The sequence below is a fragment of the Poecilia reticulata genome, chromosome 9 (assembly GCF_904066995.2).
Source record: "Poecilia reticulata chromosome 9, P_reticulata-male-v2, whole genome shotgun sequence".
NCBI lineage: Eukaryota > Metazoa > Chordata > Actinopteri > Cyprinodontiformes > Poeciliidae > Poecilia > Poecilia reticulata.
Window position 1 is genome coordinate 2,089,902 of NC_088838.1, and position 16,869 is coordinate 2,106,770.

The following is a 16,869-nucleotide window of genomic DNA, read 5'->3' on the forward strand; positions in this document are numbered from 1 at the left end:
CACATTTGGCCATTTTTGTAGCTTGATAGCAGCGATGCTATTCTGCCCTCACAGTATAACTTAATTAAAAGCACAAAGAAAGAAGAACTCCAGAAGTTGTGTTGAGGATTGATGCCTTTTCCTTTTCCTCAGTTTTCTTTCTTGAATCTCTTTTCAACAAGTTTTCCTCATCCTCCTTTTCTAATTTCTGTAAGACTGAACAATAAATAGAAACACAACATTCAGTCAGTTCTTTTGAAAAATAAAATATGAAATTACAATATATATATATATATATATATATATATATATATATATATATATATATATATATATATATAAAACTTACAAAGATAGGGTTTGTAATGAAACCGTCTCATGTCTGATCTCTGTGCTGTTGCTCTAACTGGTCCATCTCTTAAACACGTCCGTCTAGGAACTATTACTAAGAAATTATTACCATCAATACTAGGTGGCACACTCCTCGCTTGGTATATTTTTGCACCATTAATAAGATTTTAATTATCCAAACAAATTAACTAGATCACAGGATTTTTAACTAAACCACACCTATGAACACTAATTTACTCATCAAAATGTTTCGTGTGTTAAGAGTCTTTAGACATAAGAAAAATAAGTTTCGAGATTGATCTGATGAAAGTTTTTGGAGTACCTCCCCTCAAAACCTTGACTTTGACCTTGTGAACCTTGCTGTCTTTGCTCGGCATTGTGTTTGTGACCAGACCAAGTGGCTAATCATTCCCCTTATGTTGAGTGTCCTTCATCAGGACTACATCACCCACTTGGATGTTTGGCTTGTCAGCAGTCTACTTGTCATTCTGAAATGACGCCAGATACTTGATACAGATACACCTGCTGCGCCGCCTAATCATTTTGTGTTTCACATCATGTGTTGATTCGCCACTCATATTGATTTTTCATTGGTCACCATCGGATTCTCTCTTTATATGATTCACATCTAGTTTGTCACACCGTTCTATGTCCCGGTTTTCCGGTTTCTGAGTTTTGCAATGTGCGCTTCATTTTTTATTTATTTTTTCCCCATACGGTGTGGAGCGGTCGGGAAGCGTATTGATAAAAAACAGCAGACTGACGTAAGCTTTTTAAAACAACGGAAAAATCTCGGTATTCCGATGATTGAAATTCAAAAGCGCTGTGGATGTTTCTTACCGGATCACTTACAACACCAATGTTAAAGGTATAACGCTGTCTATCGTGGTATCACCCATGGAAGGATTTTTTAAAATTATTTAAATGGGTTCATTTTTCAGAGGGACACACAGTCAGTAATCACATGTTTATAAGACCGATATTCTGTTGTCCTTCCATGGAAGCGGGCAGCATCCAGACGGACAATAAAACACTTTTTAATATAAGTTGCTGCTTTGACATGATCACAGCACTACCAAAACATGTGTACAAAAATCCTCAATAAAACATAAAATATTTGAAAATGAGACACCAGACAAGTAAATCACAGCAATGTCATCAGCCGGTGTCAGTGGCGCAACTACACATTATTCTTGTGGATGCGAAAAACGTAGATCGCTCACTCGCTCTTTTCCGCCCCCCTCTCCGAGGCGACGATACGTGAAGGGTAAAACTTTACCTCGTTATGTGCGCGCGGTGAAGGAGCGTAATGATGTGTTTGGGATGATGATGCGTTTGGGAATGATGTGTTTGGGAAAACATCATCGGCGCGCCGCCCCCTCCAGACGGGGTTTTGGCGCCCCCTCTGGTGCTGCACCCCTATGCGTTGCATACCCTGCATACCCACTTTTTGCGCCACATACCCACTTTTTGCGCCACTGGCCGGTGTAACGCTGAACTAATGTGGTGAAGCTAGCAGGACTGCGGAGCTGCACCAAAAAGCTAACAAACACTGAGAATCCAGGAATCGTGGGGCCCCTGACAAAAAATGTGTTGCCCCCCCCTCCTGCATAGCTGCTGTTACGATTTTTTGAGTCTACTTGACCCATAAAAAGCGTCACAATTTTAAAGGCTTGCAAATGCCTTGCTTTCTTTGGTTCAATACTGATAATTAGCACAATATTTACTGCTCATGAATTTAACATCCAGCAGACCACATCCAGTATGCAAGTAAGTTGCTTAAATTATTTTCTATTAGTTTTCGATTACTGAAATGTCTCTCCCCATGAACAACAGTCAAAAGCAACGTGCAACTATATATAAAGCAATCCAGACTTATCAAAAATGCTATGTAGTTGCATTTTATTTAAGATGCAGTACATAACTTTAATAAAAAATATGTTTTTTCCATATTTGTTAAAGCTGTCACAATGTCGCAACAGTTATGAGACAGATAATATGTGAAAACAATCAATCTCCTCCATCTCCTTCCCGAATTACTGGTTAAAGTAATGCACCGTTTTGACCAAAACAACGAATCAGAACTAGTAGGACGCTTTTAGCGCTGTCAATTAGCCTCATTCACTCACTGCTAAATGTGCTAATAAAGGGTATTCATTACAGAAAACCCTTTATCTGCTGTCATTGGTAGCTATGCTAACTAAACTGAGCATTCACAGTTTGAATCTGCACAGCTTTGTGCTAGCTGCAGCACAGCGCAAATTGAGGGGGAGGAAGGATGAGCAGCACCACATGAGATTGTGATTGACAGCACTAAAACTCTCCTAACACTGAGTGGTTGTTTCTATCACTGGGAGAAGGCAGAGGAAATAGATTTTTCACAGATTACCTTTCGTACCATACTGTCACAACATAATGACATATGTTTTTACATATGGCATGTAAAAACATATGTGGAAAAAAATATTTATATAAAAGTTACTTACTGCAGCTTTAATTTCACTTAGGAGAGGACGGGTCAGGAGGGACCTGGACTAGCTTTGTTACTGACTGACTCATCTGTTAAGTGGTAAAAGGTACAAGGGACAAGTTAAATATGTTGGTAAATTTTCCTTAATTCATTAAATGCTAGTGAAAAGGAGGCAAACAGTAGTTTGTAGCTACGCTAACTATGCTAAATGGTTGATAATCTCACACAGTCTACTCACCTCTCTTGGAGAAAAACTGGGTTATAAATCAACACTCTTGCCTTTTTCTCTCTCTCCCTCTCTTTTTTTCTTTAGGAAAACCTGATTTTATAACCTTTCTTAGCAGCATAGTAACAGCCACAGTCATTCGTGTCTTCCACTGACTGCTGCTGAACAGCGTCACTCTCAAGCGCTCCAAGCAGGAACGAACCATGACCTGTTGGTCAGGGCCCCTAGAATTGTCATCACTTTTCCCTCTTATACCGCGCCCCTGGTCGTAGCCAAGCATATTTTAATGTTACACAATACAATTTTACAAAGTACCACAGGACGAAAAATTTGATTTTCGTCAGCTATTGACACCTTGTTCTGCCGTGCGCATGGAGATTGAGGGCTTTCGGCAAGAGGTTTTAGTCAGAGTCGAGCACTGCCAAAAATGGTCAAAAACGCTGTGTGTCCGTGTTCCCCTATCACCCCCCTCCCCTTGTGCCTAGCAGAGGTTTTCGTATTTAAATGAAGTTGCTGAGTGCCATGCAAATGCAAATCAACTGTTGAGCACCGACTTCTGACTCTTATTCATTTTGTAGCTATCCCTTTTTACCTTCTGTTCACCATAAAGAAGTATGTTTGGAGAAAACAATCTATCTTATCCATTAAAATATATAATGCATGTGTGTTAGGAGCACTGAAAAACTTAGTTTTGGTCGAATTGAAGATATAAAAGAAGAATATGCATGATTACATACAATAGACTTTTGTGAAATGGGATCTTACTTTGACATTCCTCTATCTGAAGATTTATCTTGTGATGGGAGGAATTGCACAACTTAATCAAAAATAATAATAAAAACCATGTTCCAGAGTGGTAGATTGTACATAAAGTATTTTTGTGAATAATATTCAAACTAATGTTCAATGTTCACTTTAAAGACCCAGAGTCATGCTATATTGGAGTGGTAGTGGTCATTCCACATCACAATACAGGACTTAAGAAACTACAGATTTTTCAGTATTCAGTTGCTTAACTCTCAAGTTTAAATTGAAGAACAAAGTGGTTGAAAGTTTGTGATACCTTCTGATAGAGTATAAACATTTGTATTCTTTTTTTTAAGTTTTGTTAGTTAAGCATTAAATATAACTCACGGATTATGAATCATATTCTGTATAAACTAAAAAGAAGACAGCTCAAAGTAGAATTGAGTAAATAAACATATAATTAATTGCTAAAAACATTTTAGCAATTAATTATAATAAAAATAAAATATACTGTCACGTAACATTTGAAAAAATAACTTTTAGAATGTATTTTTTTCTGTCAACTTTCATTTAACACTCCAGCCCAGTTGGTGGCAGTAATGCGCTTTCATAGTCGGTCAAGCAGCCGCCATTAAACTCCAGAGGAAGATTTGCACTGGTGGTAACGAGTGCTAACTGCCTCACCCAACATGAACGAAAATACCCGTGCGTTGTGTGAAATGGTGGAAAGAGTCCTATTTCACTGAGTTACCTTTTCGGGATCGTTTTGACATTAAGCAATGTTCTGGCAGAAAACAACAGATGACACCGCGGCGGTCCAACAAGACTCTTAACTTACGGTAAGAAAGCTTTTATGAATAACACGTGAGGCGAGTTGCTTTGTTTGTTTCTTACAGAAAGCGGTCTGTCGTTTTCTTAATGTCGAAACAAGTGTAGGGTGAGATTTTGTATTGTAATTTCTATTACATGTGATGTTCTGAACTCTTAAAAATACTTGCATCTTTGATTTTTTTCATACCTGAAACATGGCCAAGCCGTACCAGCCAGACCTCAGACCACGGTGCCGAGGAGCTCTGAGTCCACCAGGACGAACAGAAATTCAGTAAGTTATGATTTCACATTTAGTGAATAGTGAACACTCACATATTTGTAAGGAAAACTGATCTTCCCGTTATTTTATTTATTTTGTTGTAACGCAGTACAGCAAGGCAGAGTGTGGAAAGCAGTAGAGATCTACAAAATGGCGGACGGAGGACGGATCTGAGGACGAAGTCGTGAAGCCGGTATGTATAATCACTGCGTTGATTCCTGACTGTACAATGCTGGTTGAGAATAATTTTTACTTATTTACTTACTTATTTTTGAGAAAGCGATATATTCGCTACAATATTTTTTTAATTTTACATTTATTTCCACAGACTCCACAGAATGAGAGTAACATTTGTGTCAATCAGACTCTTCAGGAACGTTCTGATGTCCGTGATGAGGACAGAGATGCAACTGTGTGTGAGTATCTACTATTTTAGAATGTTGATATTTTATGCTTCAACATTGTGTATGTATATAATGTAATTATGCTATGTATTGACAATGCACAAAAATGTTTTCCAGCTGCATCCAGGACCTACTGCCAGTCATCCAGATGTAGCTAAAGAATGAAGCAGGTAAGATTTATTACTAGAGATGTCACAATTGCATCACATGCATCAGTTTTGCATGCATGTTTGTATATATGTGTGTATGAATGCAATCAGCAGTGAAAAGAAAAATAACATAACATTTTCTTAAGAAGCTGTAACATTTTGGGACAAGATGGTGTGCAATAATTTTCATGTAGCCTCAATGGTTAATGACAAATCACTTAAGTACTTTTATCAATGTTTTGTTAAATATTATGTTTATTCCCATGATATTCAGGAGTTGATACTTAACCACATAGCCATAGTATTCAATGACAAATGGATTACACTTCCCCATATTTGGTGTTTCTAAACCAAGACACTTAAAATGTCAGTATAGTTTCAACAATATGTTTTCATAAAGATTCTTTATGACTTAATGTCTGTTCTGTGTCAACAGCTGCTGGAGGCGAGGGAGAGCGTCCTGGCAGCAGAGGAGATATCCTTTTGGGAAGGTGTCACCATTGACCTCATGTATGATGAAGAGGATGGCGTCTTCGAGGGTGTATCAGGCTGGATTGTGAGAACACCAAGTTTCTGCAGCCAGAAGCTCGGCAACCTCTGCTCCAAACTACAAGAGAGACTTGAAGCTAACCCTAAATACAGCATGTTGCGTCATAAGCGTTTTTATGTTGGATCATGCTCAGAAAGAAAGCCACCACCACACGGCCCAGACGTAGACAAGCATTTTGTGCTGTAATCTTTTTTTTTTTTTTTACTAAATTTTTTATTTATTTATATATGTGTTATTTTATGTGTGGTTTCTTTATTTGTAGATGTGTTTTTTATATATATGTGTAGTTTCTTGTAGATGTGTTTTATTTTATATATGTGTGGTTTCTTTATTTGTAGGTGTGTGTTATATGCATGTATGTACATATTTCTTTTTCAATAAAAATTAAAAATATAAACTTATGCCTTGTGCTTGGTGTATTTTTATTTCTGGGTTATTTTTTATAATTTATTAGGGAGGGGCTTAACCAGGCCTGTAATTACAAAGGTCTAGTGTGTCTAATAGGGAGATATCTACTAACCAATCACATGTCAGTAATGAATTGTGATGTCATTTTTTTTTCATCCAATGACTGACAATTCACATGGGTGTCCTGTTGCTATTCACATGTTAAGTAGAGTCGTTAAGCTGTTAACACCGTCCCCGCACCTCTCCACCCCTCCTCCACCCTTTGTAGGATTCCGCATTCGACTGCGGCCGGCAAAACTGCGCTGCCCCGCCAACTGTCGATTGCTGTCGATATCTGTCGCTGACTAGCTGCATTTGCGTCAGAATACAGGGTCAAAAATACCACTTTTCGTCCAGTGTACAATTTTAACAAGTTGCTCAAAGTCTAAACTGGTATAGTTGTGCAAAGGTGTAAAGTTTACCTTTGAACAAACGCCCCCCACAGGTATCCCAGCGCCCCCCTTTTTGTAAAAATTTCACCCCCTGCTGTCCTCTGAACACCTCCCGGGGGACGGTACTGCCCCTGTTGAGAAATACTAGTTTAAACTAATAACAATATAAATGTGCATCACATCTGCAGTTTTTAGTCCTTCAGTGTTTGTAGCTTGATTGTTGTTCAGGAGGCTCCAATTATTTTGCCTCAGAATTGGCAGATAAATGGTTGTACCACCGTGCATCTGCTTATAGTCATTTTTACGTATCTGAGGCTCTATTGTAAACACTGAGTTAGGAAGGTGTTGCCAGCAGCAGCTCATCTGCATCATTGTGTCGTAGCCTGGCGCATTCTTTAATGAGCTCAAAACAGGCAGAACTCATCAGGTGAAATCTCAAAATTGGAGAATGATTTTCTGTATTAAATGTAATGAACATGTTTTGTATAGCCCACAGACCTATCCCAGCTTAAATCTATCCAAACATAATAGTGGACTTTTAATGTACTTTGTAAAACCTTCAAGATTCCATATGTCTGGTATCCAGACTCAAAGAGAACCTAGAAACTGGAGCACTTGCCCTTGTCCAAAGGTTTTAACATTTTTCCAATGCATTTATTTTACACACACTCATGCACATACATCATAGCACTATCTATCTGTCTGTCTGTCACAGCACCCTCCAACATTTCATATTGTACCATTGCTTCTTCCCCATTAACCTGTCTATTTGTGATGTTTGAGTAAGTGGAAGAATGGAGAAGGAAATCTCTATCATACCAGCAGTTGTGATGCTCAACTTCACTATTCTCACACACTGCTTGACTCATGTGCATCAGGGTTCTTAAAGAAAAGTCTTTTATTACCCTGTCCCTTCTACCCCACCCCCACATCACCGTCCACGGATAGCTGCTGCAGTGCCAGTTCAAAGCTCCTGTAACAAGTCAGATGGTATCCAGCCAAGTGTCATAAGAAACAGACAGGTAATGAAACTTGACTTACCCCCTATACAGGAATCACTTCTTCCACAATGCACCTGTCACCAAGCCTCCAGTAAGCCGAAGCCCTTTCTTCCTACTGTCTGACATAATAATTGCTTGTTAATTCTTTTTATATTTTAGTTTTCACAGTGCTTTTGGAGGACTTGTAATAAGTCGTGCAGCAAACCTTTTTTTCACAAATGGATTGGGATTCACTGGAGTATTCAGTTTTTCAACTGCTGCTGTAAATCCTGAAGTACTGATGCAATTGTTCATGTGTTGTATACAATATCACCAAAACAATGCAACACATCTATCTATAAACTCTTTTGTAGCCTTATATCATTGGGAAAGTGGGAGTTGTAATTAATAATAAAGGTTAATGTCATGCTTGGTGCTAATTTTGTGACTCCCATGCAGAAGGCACTTATGAGATGGAGAGAAACTGTTAATAAAGCTTATTTGAACAACTGATAATTGAATGTGCATCTTTGTCCGGGAGCCGGGAAATCAGGGTTAGCAGGAACACTGAAGACAGAGGAGATGAGAGGTGAGTAACGATTAGACTGATGATGAATGAGATTATGATTTAGCGAGGCTAAATCTTAATGGTGAGATGGAGATGAATCCACCAGAGGGGAAAGAAGAGACATAGGTCGCAGGAGTGTAGGTTCTTGCGGGTTTGTTCATCCAAGGAGGTGTAGTACAGGCCGGGGATTCCAAGGAGAAAATGGTGGAGGCTGTAACTTGGTGATTGTTTTGGAGGGCGGACAGGTAAGCAGCACAGACTTAGAGAAAGTGGAGCAATAAGTCGCCAGTTGTGGAAACTTGAAGATCTTTATAGAGAATCTTGATGTTGTTATGAGAAGAAACCCAGATACAAAGAGTGACATCCAGAGCACCGCAGGGAGATGTATGCACACTGGGGAAGGTGGTTACTGGAAAGAGCACCACGTGGATGCTAAAGCATCTGAGAAAGACTGATTGAGGAAAAAAATAACAAAATGGAGAACTGAAATGAACAAAACCAAGCACAAGAGTAAGAAGAAACACAGAAACAATGAATTAAAGCTGCAAGCAGCCTCGCAGCTCAGCGCGGCTCCGACGTTGTGGTGACCGTGGGAGGTCCACCAACGCCACCCGCCTGCCACTGTCAACGCTTTCGCGAAGTACCTGCACCGGTCTGGTAGGTGTTACAGATTGATGCATTCAACAGTGCTCCCTGATGATGCACAAAAATTCTGGTGCAGATCGGCTGATGTAGTGAGGAGACATAGCTGATGGAATAGCCTAGGAGCGCAGTGGAGGTAAATTACAATTTAATGCTAGTAGGCTCTTTACAGGTTCAAAAAAGTCAATCATGTAAACTTTGGTGCAAATCAGATGATGCATGTATGATTTAGAGACAACCATATTCAAACGGCGAGGGATTGACATTCGCCATTTGACCATGCCCATATGGTTCAGCCAGCAGCCAGTGTTAATAGAATTCAACATCATGCCATTGGATGTCACTTGGCACAGGTTTAAACCTTCATGAATCAAAGAGTAAAAGTAAGACATCCAGCAGAAAAAAAACAGGTGACTTCCTGTTGGAAGTGGGAGAGGCTATGGTGATGTTATCAATTGACCATGTGAATGTGATGGGGGTTGGTCTGTAGAGACAGAAAGTCTGATGAAGCTCTGACATTGTGTGGAAGTTATTCCACCTTGATGTTTCATGGTAAATAGTAAGATTTTGACACTTAGCCATGCCCACATGTTTTGATAAATGAAAAATCCTTTGATAACTTTTGATCTTCAATGCCTCAAGACCATGCTGAGTGATTCTGAAGTCTGTATCTCAAGAGCTGTAGGACGAGTTTGCTCAGATACGACGTTTATAAAAAAAGAGAAAACCGTGGTTTTGATCCAAAATGACTGACTTCCTGTTGAGTTTGGACCATGACCTCAAGAGGCTTTTAGACTTTTAATGCACTTCCTGACAAGATACACTTGTGTACCAAGTTTCATAATTCTGGGTTAAAGTGTGGCTTGGGGCTGATTATGGGGGAATTTTTCTGCCATAATCCAAGAGCTCACTTGTTCAGTCTGAAAGCAGAATTTCATGTCTTTTGTTCTCAAAACTTGCAATACTTTTGCTTATATTTTTATTTTGAATTAGGACTTCATGTTGTTCTTCTCAAAACTTGTAATGATTGTACTCAAAACTTCTCCTCGCACTCACACTTAGTCTCTGCTCGGAGCAAATCTTCACTTGCAAATCTCTCTGCTTGCTAGGTGAAATTTTCCTACCATTATCCAAGAACACACATTTTCAGTCTGTAAACATGATTTCATGTCTTTTGTTCTCAAAACTTGTAATACTTTTACTTACATTTTCATTTTGAAATGTCTTCATGTCTTTCTTCTCAAAAGTTGTAACATGTGTACTCAAAACGTCCACTCAAAACAGAAGTTCTCAAAACTTTATTTGTGTATAAATTATTGATAAATTTCCTGCATCACTTCTAAATTTTTAATTATACTGATTTACAGTTGGATGTAATTGCTATCATTGAGAACATTATGGTTAATAGTACTATAAAATTCTGATAAAATGTGAAAATTCTTTTGAATTCTTAAGAAAATGATTACATAAATAAAAACAATACAAGCAGCTTTGAAAAAAGTCAGGATAAAGGTAACATTTCTATTAATGGTATGAAGAATATTTTATTAGTTTTCTTTTTGACCTAAATTATGAAGGAAATAGAACTGGTTGTCTTAAAGCATGGCATTATCACAAAGATACTTTTGTGTAAAATTGAACACTATTAAATTCATTAATTATTTTACATATGCATTTGAATGACCAACTTCTGAAAAATTTACATAGATGGAAATACTAAATTTTGTTTAAATTTTGAATGATTTTTTTGTAGGTGACAGTTTAATTTTGTGAGAGGTGTGGATTCCATAATCAGTTAATTCTGAAACATTTGAGGGTGAATAATCTTAACCATTTCTATTTTTTCTTTTTCTTTGGAGCTCAGGGACTGAGGCAGTGGACCTTATCTGATCTGCTCCAGTGACCCTGAGCCTGGCTGAAACAAAAAAACAACAACAAAAAAACAGAGACAACTCTACATCACAAGCTACAGAAAATAAATTTCATTTATAATTATGTGAGCAAAAGGTGGCATACACTTCTTTTTTCTTAATTTACTTTGTGTTCTTTTACTCTAGCAGTGCTGCTTCCTGTGGTCTGATGGGGACCGTGGGGGCCTGGTTTTGTGGGTTCAGGTCAGTGTGAGGAGGTGATGAGATGGGGGATCGCGTGGCCTCGGCTTCAGGCCTCCGCTGTTCTTAGCCGCGCAGACATGGACATTTGCACTTTCTACACATATGAATTGTGCCATCTTCTGCTGGACTGCTGTTTGAGGGCCAAGACCTAGTGGACAATTCTTAAAGCTTCTACAGAGGTCAGTGAGGTTGGGTTGCTTATTCCTGTTGTCACGTGAGGACGGATTGCAGCTTGCAGGATCTCACATTGGATGTTTGACTGTGATCTCTGAGGAAACACCTGGCTAAAGAATGAGACCCAGGCATGATTTCTGAGAGTCTCCTATGGCAGAAAAGATCAACGGATTCTGCCCAACGTGAGATGGAGGTCTGAAAACAATGACTCATCTGCTGTATCTCTCCATCTCTCCCACAGGCTCTGTCAAGGGGCCCCACAAACTTTGTCCAGATTTTTCTGCACAGCGGGAATGAATGCTGCCCTGAACAGCTTCTAATGGGGCAAATGGAACATCACATGTAAAGTCATCCTGAGACTCAGAGGCGGTCCTGTTTGTCTGTTGCCATGGTTGGTCCTGGTTTCTTCGCCTCTGGTCATGTGGCCTGGGCCCCGGGGCCCCTGGATTCACCCCGGGCCCCTGGATTCACTTAGTCTACAGGTTGGAGACAAAATGGCTGCCAACAAAACTTGGTAGTTTTTAATGGTTTTTCTTGAATTATCGAATTGTGTGATGCCACTTGCATGGATTTAATCTATTCAAGCCAATTGTGAGTTAATCCATTGAGAAATGTTCAGTATTGAGCTAACTATTAGTTTTCAGCAAAATATAAAAGGAGGTTAAATCAAAATTCACTAATATTTTCATGTGTATTAGCACCCATTAAACATGAGCTAACTATTCGAATGAGTTTCTAAAGTAACACTGAATATACTGAATTGAGTACATTAAAATTAACAATGATGTCATGTGTCAAATAAATTTTACAAAATAGTGTTTCTTAAAACATGGAAGGATGTTGATGCTGCATCTCTCTGCTATAATGAAATAAAAGTGGTTAACCAAGTCATACAGAAGGTTAACCTGAACATTATATAATTAATACATTTAGTTGTATCACATTCTCCCCAAAACGCCAAAAACATATTGATAAATAGATAAACACTGCAAAAGAGGGTAATTCAGTTAAATAAATATTTTATAGAAGGGTTTCAAAAGAACAAATTTTTCAAAGGTTAAAATTGTTGAACTTTTGGGATTTAAAACCATGATGAGAATAAAATAAGTCAGTTAAATATGTAGTGACAGGGTTAACTTTATTCTTGTAAAACAGGCTAATCATTCTATGAGGTTTTAAAATGGAAAGCAAATATGAGAATTCAAATTAAAATTGGTCTAAATTGGGAATTTATAAATTAGCAATTATGGAACTGCTTAAAGGGGGTCAAAAAAGATTGACAGAATAGTAATAAAAAAATCATGTTCTATGTGTAATTGTTGATCCAAGGTATTAATGTCTAAACATTTCTTATAATCATAATTTACAGTTTTTGGTTTGAGACAAAATAATGTTCTTTTTTTTTAAAGAACACTATGTTTACTAATCAGAGGATGCACAATCTCAAATAAACTTCCTTGCTCTCCCCATCACCTGTGGATGCTGCTGTGTTCCCTGCCTGAGGTCCTTGGCTGATTGCATCACTTCCAACATAGAGAAAGGCAATGGTACTGACAGAACCCCACCTGCCTATCAGATGATTTCCTGGAACCGAAAGACGATCATGGAACTCCGGCTTTCTAGAGTATAAGGGCAGTACTAGTATCTAGTATAAAAAAGAATATTTTTCCTTTACTTTAGTATTCATTATATAATCCATTAATTGTGCTTTGTTGTTTTTGTGTTGCAGAATGAAGTCCAATCCTTTCTGGGTGTGCCGGGATGTTAGACTGTGGGCGCCTTCCACGAATGGTGGACCAATTTACAGATAAAATGCCACACTGAGGTCTCACAGGCACTGTCGGGGTTTTCCATCGGGCTGCACCGGCTTTACATCTGGACACACGCAGAAACTGATTTGATGTTGATAGGTCTTGCTATAACAAAGACTGATCTGATTTGATTTTATTAATCTCATTACATTTCAACTATACTGCTTTTTATACTCATTTACTCATTTTAGCTTATTAATCTCATTATATTTCTATCGGACTGCATGTAATGCTTATTTACTCCATTGGTTTGCAATTTTATCATTGTGCTCGTTTTATATCCTGTTACCCTTAAATACTCATTACCTCTAAGATTTTCTTAAAATTTCATTTCATTTCTTAACATTGTATACTTTCTATGGTTTATTAATTTTTAAATATTATCTTAAAATTGTATTCATTTTTGGTTTAACTTTTAAATATTATCTTGACATTTTCTTCATTTTACATTTTAACTTTTTAAATATTACCTTAACATTTGATCCATTTTACATTTTATTAACTTTTAAATAGTCTTTTAACATTTTACTCTTTTATAGTTCATTAACTTTCACATATTATCTTAACATTTTATTCATTTTAATATTTAACTATTTTTTAACACTAACATCTTTTAACATTTTATTTCTTTACATATTCTTCATTAGATTGTAAGGGGAACATTGTGACTTCGATCCACCGCCTCGGAGGCGTGGGGTGCCCTATCTGTTTTTACCTCCACCAAATGCAAGTGAAATGAAATGAAAGACAACATGAATGATCAAATACATGTGAACATCAGTAAAAGCCTCGGGGGATGTTTCCAGATAGGGACAGTGTCTACTCAAGGGTTTGTCTCCCCCTGCCCCTGTTTTGGGCTCTTCGGAGCCCAACTGGGGGAATGTTGAGACGCTTTTCCCAGGTCGAGAAAGAGTTACATGTTGTTAGACAAAGGGCCCATAGTAACGAGTTACATTTTTGATTCTGTTAGACGCTAAGACCCATTCCTCAGAAAAACAGAAACTTATCAGGCCACCGAGTCATGGTGTGATTTCAGGGAGTGTCTTCAAGTCCATATAATCAGCTTAACCTCCTCCTTCTCCTCAGATGCTGCACAGACTTTTTTTAGAAACTCTTCTTGAATGTAATGGTAAAAGCGTCTCCTTTCAACACTGAAAGTGAGTAAAATAAGTAAAGTCTGAATCTTTTGTTGGCTGATTTTATGCTGCATGTGTCAATACAAATTATGATTCGATTAGGATTTTCCATTCTTAACAATAGATAGATAGATAGATAGATAGATAGATAGATAGATAGATAGATAGATAGATAGATAGATAGATAGATAGATAGATAGATAGATAGATAGATAGATAGATAGATAGATAGATAGATAGATAGATAGATAGATAGATAGATAGATAGATAGATAGATAGATAGATAGATAGATAGATAGATAGATAGATTGATTGATTAACCCAAATGATCGAAATCCCTGGGAGGAATTCAATCAAATGTGGAGGCTGTAAATGACCAAAAGGCGTACACCATGACATTAAAAGACTTTTTGTGCGTCTTGGGGAGTTCTACAAGTGTACCAAATTTCATGTCTCTACGATGAAGAAAGGTCAATGTGGAGGGTATTTTGAAAGTTGCTAGGTGGTGCAGTGGAAGCGTTTCTTTTGTGATTTTTGTGACAACCTTAAAATATGTAATTTTCACGTAGCCTTGACACGTCCGCCAACTTAGGTGAGTTTGTGAATATGTTAAGGCCCCCAAAAAGCCAATTCATTTGCTGGAAGGAAAATAAAAATAAACAGTACCATTACAATAGCCCTTTGCAGCTGCTCTGGCTTAAGTAGAAAATCAGAATGAACATTGTTTACTTCATGACGCAATTTGTCTGTGTATGAATTCATTTAGCTACTACCTTTTATAATTCGTAATTTAATGTATAAAATGCAAGATATGCGGTGCTGTGATGGCACAGGGGTTAAGCACAACCCACATATGGAAGCCTTAGTCCTCTATGTGGCTGTTGCAGGTTCTACTCCCGACCTGGTGACCTTTGACGCATGTTTTCCCCCTTCTTTCATTAGGGGGAGAGGGAAGTCTGGGCCTCCCTTCTGAAGCTGATGCCCCCGCGAGCCGACCCCGGATAAAGCGGAAGAGGATGGATGGATGGATGGATGGATGGATGGATGGATGGATGGATGGATGGATGGATGGATGGATGGATGGATGGATGGATGGATGGATGGATGGATGGATGGATGGATGGATGGTGTTTAATATTTTGGATTGTATTCAATGCAAAATACTCAGTATATAAGCTTTATGTGATATGTTCAAAATTGTAATAGTACATCATCAATAATATCAGAAACATACGGAATAAAATATTACAACTTGTGGTTTACAGTTCACTATATGCTTAATTCTCAAGGCATTACGTTTCTTATGCTTGAATGTGTTTAACATTTGCCAAAAGGTTCCCTGCATTTGAGAAAATTGACATATTTGTATTTTCTGTAAAATTATGCATGTTTGGCTTTGCATCTGTTCTGTATGTGGCTTTTTATTAAAGTTTTTTTGATCATTTTATCCTGTGCTAGGATTAATATTGAAATAATATTTCAGTTAATCTATCCCAGATAGGTTTCATTGTGATCGAGAATTCTTGACCTCAGTTATCACTTGAGTAAGATCAAAGAGCAAAATTAGTCCCACTTATTCCAGTCTCTGCGACATAAGTGCTGACCTGAGAGATTCCCATCCAATCATCAATAATGTACATGCCAGTCATTGTATTCTACTGGGCCAAATCAGAGCAGAGGGTTCAGAGATAAGTTGAATCCATGTCACTTTAGGATCACTGTCTTAAAAGCACTGACCTCTTACTCAGATTAATACAATGAAACTCCTTCAATATCATAACCAGGGGCGGAGCCAGACGGGGGACGGGGGGGGGCAGTGCCCCCTGTCATCTGATTGGCCCCCTAGTGGCCCCCCCTGATGATTGACATGTAACAGCACCAGGTTATTCCTGTACATTATTTGGAATCATTCTAAGCCAATCTAATATCTAAAGAAGAAAAACAATAATAAATATATGAAAAGAAAATGTATAAAATTTTATATAAGTCCATGTGATAAATAAATAGATTTAGATCAGGCGCGATACCAACCTCCTTTAAACTTGTACTCATAACAACAATCTGATATTCTTCTCCTGGATGTTTCAGTTGTGCTGCGCTGTGGTGCAACTCAAAGGCTAAAGCACTTCATACCTGGTGGTTGTAAAACACCAATTAGTTATTTACTAATCCTCCGCAAAAAGAAAAAAAAAACGAAGAGGGGCCAACAATGTTCATAGTTTGGAGCAGAGGTGGCGCTAGAGTTTTTTCGTTGCCCGTCAAAGACAAAAAACATTTTATTTCCAATTTGTAGTCATCCAACGAAACATTTAGTATTTCTCTGCGAGAACGTTTTTGAAATCAGGTAACATTTCACGAAATTACGTGATTAGAAGGCGGCAGAACTCTGATCGTTTCCTGATCTCGCACTGACTTCCCTCAGTGGGAGAAAAACCCCACAGAAGCGGATCAGCTGCACTAGGCGCTCCAAAGTCTCTGGTTCGTTAAAGCGTCCAGATCAGAGCTGATTCTCTGACAGATATTGTTCTTAAAATGATTAATAATGAGCTCCACGATGTTCTCTGTGCGTAAAGTTGAAACTGTCTGCGCACCAAGTGGTCAGCTGCGCTTGATCACAGTCTGGAGAGAAGACGAGGGT

The 16,869-nt window shown here is 38.2% G+C and overlaps 2 long non-coding RNA genes across 3 annotated transcripts; both read left to right on the forward strand.

Annotated features, from left to right (window-relative positions):
- Positions 1-382: 382 nt before the first annotated feature.
- Positions 383-11,723, forward strand: LOC145552982 (uncharacterized). Its single transcript, XR_014089145.1, has 6 exons — positions 383-4,875; positions 4,973-5,056; positions 5,192-5,279; positions 5,385-5,437; positions 5,853-11,288; positions 11,525-11,723. It is a non-coding gene; the product is annotated as an uncharacterized LOC145552982 (long non-coding RNA).
- A 26-nt stretch (positions 11,724-11,749) lies between these two features.
- LOC145552984 (uncharacterized) lies at positions 11,750-15,678 on the forward strand. 2 transcript variants are annotated; one of them, XR_014089148.1, is made up of 3 exons: positions 11,750-11,797; positions 12,787-14,251; positions 15,174-15,678. It is a non-coding gene; the product is annotated as an uncharacterized LOC145552984 (long non-coding RNA). The 2 variants fall into 2 exon arrangements; XR_014089147.1 differs by lacking the exon at positions 11,750-11,797 and having other exon boundaries at positions 12,266-14,251.
- The last annotated feature ends 1,191 nt before the right edge of the window (positions 15,679-16,869 follow it).